Source organism: Schistocerca serialis, chromosome 2, assembly GCF_023864345.2.
Source record: "Schistocerca serialis cubense isolate TAMUIC-IGC-003099 chromosome 2, iqSchSeri2.2, whole genome shotgun sequence".
Taxonomy (NCBI): Eukaryota; Metazoa; Arthropoda; class Insecta; order Orthoptera; family Acrididae; genus Schistocerca; species Schistocerca serialis.
In genome coordinates, this window is record NC_064639.1 from 297,859,349 (window position 1) to 297,865,390 (window position 6,042).

Sequence of the window (6,042 nt, forward strand, 5' to 3'; positions counted from 1 at the left end):
GTGGCAGGTTGCTATGCACGGGTAGGTTAGAATTCCTGGAGATCTTGTGGAATTCTCTCATAAGGACAGTACATCTGCGTAGATCAGAAGGCATTATACCGGTTAACAGTGGAAGCCAACAAACTGGAGTAGATCTGATTGCGCCAGATATTATGCGCATTGTCGTATTCAGCTGGGTATCAACAAGCATTGTATGATGACTGTTCGTCCAAACAGGTGCACAATACTCAGCACTTGAGTACACCAAGCCCAGAGCTAAAGATCGCAGGGTGGTTGCTGAAGATCCCCAGGTAGTTCCGCATAGCTTATGGAGGATGTTTTTTCGAGTCCTCAACTTTTGAGCTAAGTTAAGAAGGTGTTGTTTGAAGCATAGTGTACGATCCAGGATGACACCAAGATATTTTGGGTTCCAATTATGACGAAGAATTCTGCCTCTGAAACTTACTTCCTGTTTTACGTTCGCCAACCGGTTATTTAGATGGAAGCAACACACTTCTGTTTTACTCACACTGGGTTGGAGTCTCTCACATAGTCACTCTGGCTACAAACACATTTCTTCCAATGGGAGATCAGTTTGTTGATACCGTCGCTGTAGAATGTTTGTTGACTGAACCACGACCTCAACTCTGCTTGCACCGATTCACCGGTATCAGTGTGAAGCACTCCGTCTTCAGGCCACGAGTGGCCTACCGGTACCATCCGACCGCCGTGTCATCCTCAGATGAGGATGCCGAAAAGAGTGGCGTGGGGTCAGCACACCGCTCTCCCAGTCGTTATTATGGTATTCTTGACTGAAGCCGCTACTATTCGGTCGAGTAGCTCCTCAATTGGCATCACAAGGCAGAGTGTACCCCGAAAAATGGCAACAGCTCATGGCGGCCTGGATGGTCACCCATCCAAGTGCCGTCCACGCCCGACAGTGCTTAACTTCGGTGATCTCACGGGAACCGGTGTAACCACTGTGGCAAGGCCATTGCCTATCAGTGTGAAGTCGTCAACAATGTTCTTTAAGTTTTGGACATCGGATACGGCCAAGTAGAGTCTTTATGGAGAGTGATCGATGACAGTGAAACCAAGGAGTCGAATTGTTGCAGATGTCGCGGCGCTCGTGTGTGGTCTGCCATTGTCATACAGGAGGAGGGAACGAACTCTCCGAATTAGAAACTCGATTACAGCACGCTGTTTCTCACGCTTCGACCGACACTGACGAAAAAAAATCGTAACGCCAGAAAGGAGTTGTGCGACATACACGAAAATTGGTAGGCGTGTTTTTATATCTGAAAGATGATGTCTATTAAAATTTCGCGCCGGTCGTAGAGCAGTCACGTCAGTAGCGCCACTATGAGGATACAAATCGGATTTGCTTTAATACACGCTGCTACGGTCGTGAGTGTTAGCTACCATTGAGACTGGACTTAGTGAGTTGATGTTAGTCCGGCACCCATACAACACAATGCACACACGTTTGCATGGTTGCATTCAACACTCTAGTAGTTACCCCGATTATTAATGTACCAGCATTTCACATTTGCAATGGATTATTTCGCGCTTATATTAATTGATTTTGCGATGCTACACAGTTACATACGCTACCAACACAAATATATTTTAGAAATTTCATCATTTTTTGGTGCTGCAATTTTTTTCCCGCCAATGTACATGTCGGTATGTTACACGCTGCAATTAAGATCCCTATAGCGGTACAGGGTCACGGATATGTAGACATGAAGAATAAAGATGTAGAATATTAATAACGTTTCTTTTATTACAAAAGTTTAAAGAGCTTTTATGTTAAAAAATTCGGAGGCACTATTTTTCTGCACGCCTCACTTCGTCTGGTAACAACGGAAACGCCCAGTCACCTGAACAGCAAACGGGCGCTTTCTACCTTAGTACCCACGCGTTTCTCTGCGTCCAGATATTTCTTACGTAAACACTGCGTTAACGAGCTTCACATTTCCGTCATGTGAACACAGTCTTAAGCGGATGACTAATATTTTCTCCACTGAAGTCGCTGTGCGGATGAAAGACTGCGGTGAGAGCAGAGAGACACCTCGTGGTCACAGTCGGGTGGGTGGGGTGTGGGTGGACCGATGTGATCGGCGGTCTGTCTCGGAAGACAGCTCGCGCGACGAGTGCCGTCAATCGCGTCTGACGGCAGTCGAAGTCGATAGGAGACAGGGCTCTGAGGGGGGGGGGGGGGGGGGGAGGGGGCAGCTAATTAATTTTATTGTTCTGCTGGGAGTGGCCGTGCCGACGGCCGGCACTGCCATGAAAATCGATAGGGCGTGGTTCGTCGCCGCGGCGATGGAGATCGATACGAGATGCCCGCCAAGCGGTTCTTGGAGCCATTGCAGACGTAGAGCAGAGACGGTCGACTCTACCATTGCAATTTCAGCACATTCTCGGAGAGACTGTTAGGTCCACTCTAATCTTTTCGTACACACGAGCGTTCTGCACAAGGTTTTTTTTTCTTCAATTTAAAGAAGAAAGAGAGATTGAGCTTTAAGGGAGTCCCAGCAGATTGGTAATGCCTATGTTAAATAATGTAAAATTTACTGATGTGAAAGGTACCTTTTATCAGGAACCAATAGGAATAAAAATCTGTGGAAATTATGGATTTTATGTTCCACATTTCTTACCACTTTAACAGAAGGATTTCTAAACAGGGCGATGGTTTCAAGATGACAATTATTTTTGAAAAAGATGGGCATCAAAATAAGAAGCTGTCTACATTTTTCTATGTATGTAAGGCTCTAACTGTTTTGAGATTAACAACATAGGGAAACTCCTGTGTTAAGATATGCATAATTCTCAGATTAGTGTATCCTGTAATTCTGAACAAATTCTGGCGAATAGGAGCTGAAATAAACGAACACTTAATTCTTGAAAAATATAACTTGCTGGAAATAGCCATTAAAGTTGTCAGTGCACTCCAGCTCCATAAGATCGGTTGTCTACATCCCCTTCCATTTCATCTTGCAATGTCCTATTTTTTCCTGCTCGTATGTGTTGTCTTGCCCTTGTTTCAAGGTCTCTAATAGTTCCCTCTGATGTCCTAACTCTTTCTTGATTTAAATTTAACATATATGTCACTGTAAACGACAAACAATTTGTACAGTCTTTTCAGGACTTCACACCTTGCAACATTCCCGTCATTGAACGTTGCCACTGCGTCAAAGACGAAAAAATGCAGAGTACTAATTGACACAAACACTGTCTTGGGAATTCTGGCCCAGATTACGCTGTTGATGGATTCGTTAGGATTTTGGTGTGACCATGAAGACATTTCTAAATAGTCTTACATCTGACAAATCTCTGAAAGGTTCTTTCAAGACCTCCACTATGGCAACTGGTATATCTGGTTTGTGAATAAATTTCTCATCATCTTGCTGTGCTCTGTTGTATTTGGACCATGATTCACTTCCTGGAGGGCATAGGACATGAGTGGTTTATCATCTGTTGAAGAGAGGTGGAACACAAGTGCTTTTTCAGCTTTTCCCATACCTTCTACGCTGCTAACATTTTGCCAGATGGCAATACCATAGTAATTTTGGATTTTTTCTATGATAGATTCTGTGAGTCTATTCTTACCATCCAATCCTGTGCCATATTCCGGTTTCTTTCCCTTGTAGGCAGCTTTCAGTCCTCGGAGCTTCGTACCCATTCACCTTTGTAAGCGGAAATGGGAAATTCCGTAGATTAAAATCAATGAAAAAAAAATAAAAATTAAAAATTTCAAGATGTCAACTAGTACAGAGCCTCTTAACGTCCTTTCGACAACGAGGTGATTAGAGACGTGACACAGGCTCGGCTTGTTCCAAGGGTGGACGAGGGAATCGGCTGTGCCTCTTCAAAGGAACCAACCCGGCATTTTCCTGGAGCGATTTAGGGAAATCACGGGAAACCGAATCCGCATGGCTGGATGCGCATTTGTACTGTCGTCTTCCCGAATGCGAACCAACTGTACTAACCACTGTGGCATCTCGCTCGATTCTTCATCTTGCATTGAGGCTGCTAATTTAAACTGGCTGTTCCTTAGTTGGTGTGGTACTATAGCCTCTCAGAAAATTGACAGAAGTGATGTTGATTACTAGTCACCACCATGCCAATCGAATACACTGTTGTAATAAAAACTGAGAGCAAACAAATTTGATTGAAGAGATCAATTTAGTATGGTTAGACGAATTTATTAAAATGTGCATTTTAGTGAAATTTCAATCACAAATGAAATAACTGTAAATTTTTAACATGGTTACAGCGCAGCAACCATTACAAAATGGCAGGTGAACAAGACAGCCAACCAGTTGCAATAAATAGTAGTTTTCAGTTAATCTTAACCATGGTTTCAACGGATTTAAACCCTTCTTCAGAAGGAGAAGAAAGAAACTTCACATTGACGAACAGTCATTTAGTAAAGCGATCCAACATCTCCACGTGAAATATGTCGGTCACGATATGTACCTCCATTTGTAATAGTTAAGGCCCCGGAAATCACGTTTGGGGTCAGCGTAATCCACCTGCCCCATTTTATCGCGCTCGCCGAGTGCGGGTCTACGCAAATGTGTTGGTGTCTGTGTAATTGGGCCATATCGGTTACCTGGGCCATTAAATAGCAGTCGTTATTACAATTTCCTCGCCAGAACTTTGTCAGAATTGCTGGATGACGTGCCACTCGCTTCAAGACGGCACATTTGGTTCCAGCATGACGTGGCGTTGGCACATTTCAGTCGTCCTGTGCGTCGACTCTTGAACCGACAGTTTCCAAAGAAGCGGACTGGCAGAGGTGCTCCTGTTCCATGCCCTACTCTGGACTTGTTTGGTGTTAGGGGCGACGCGCAACCTTATCTTCGACCGTGTTAGACAGACCATGTCCCATAAGGGTTCACCCCTCGTTTACAAATCAGTCGATACATTTTTTAACATCACCTGCAACTACAGTAATTGTGCAGTGTTAACGTTGTTGTCTCTCGGTAATAAAAGAATTTTGTTTGTGTTATTTTTGCCTGCCATCCGGTGTGGCCGTGCGGTTCTAGGCGCTTCAGTCTGGAACCGCGTGACCGCAACGGTCGCAGGTTCGAATCCTGCCTCGGGCATGGATGTGTGTCACGTCCCTAGGTTGGTTAGGTTTAAGTAGTTCTAAGTTCAAGGGGACTGATGACCTCAGCAGTTAAGTCGCATAGTGCTCAGAGCCATTTGAACCATTTATTTTTGCCTACTGTAGGTCAGATGTGACGTCACCTTAAAACGGCGCCTTACATGAAATCACAATGAAAGTAACTTTTCAGTGTCCCATGCAACCTTCGACAGTTTGTTGGTTTAACTAGTCAAGAGAAAACTCCTTCTACTGGTTTGAAAAATACTCAAAGGAAAATAGGGCATTTGAGAAAAGTATTTTCTTTGGTGTCCTGTGCAGTCTCCCTGAGTTTGTCAGTCTGAATAATTTCCACCCCGTACATATGTTGCAAAACTGTTTTTAACTCTTTCAGATAGTATTTCATTTATAACACATTCATTTCTCATTTTAGTTGATAATGTTTGCAACATATTGGAACTGATCATACGTAACAAAGAAATAAAAAATACATTCGTGAAAAGGAATAAAATTAACCATTTCAATAGTAACGCTGTGTTATAGTGTTACATAATATGGTGTGGTGTCATAATCTCACCTGAAATGTGTAGAATTAAACCGTCTAGCCTCTGCGGACGACAAACCACTAATTGACGTAGACATCTCTCATGGAAAAAAATTGTTTTTGTTGTTGTGGTCTTCAGTCCTGACACTGGTTTGATGCAGCTCTCCATGCTACTCTATCCTGTGCAAGCTTCTTCATCTCCCAGTACCTACTGCAGCCTACATCCTTCTGAATCTGCTTAGTGTATTCGTCTCCCTCTACGATTTTTACCCTCCACGCTGTCCTCCAATACTAAACTGGTGATCCCTTGATACCTCAGAACTTGTCCTACCAACCGATCCCTTCTTCTAGTCAAGTTGTTCCACAAACTACTCTTCTCCCCAATTCTATTCAATACCTCTTC

The 6,042-nt window shown here is 43.6% G+C and overlaps 1 pseudogene; it reads right to left on the reverse strand.

Annotated features, from left to right (window-relative positions):
* Positions 1-860: 860 nt before the first annotated feature.
* Positions 861-978, reverse strand: LOC126459671 (5S ribosomal RNA; annotated as a pseudogene).
* Positions 979-6,042: the final 5,064 nt, after the last annotated feature.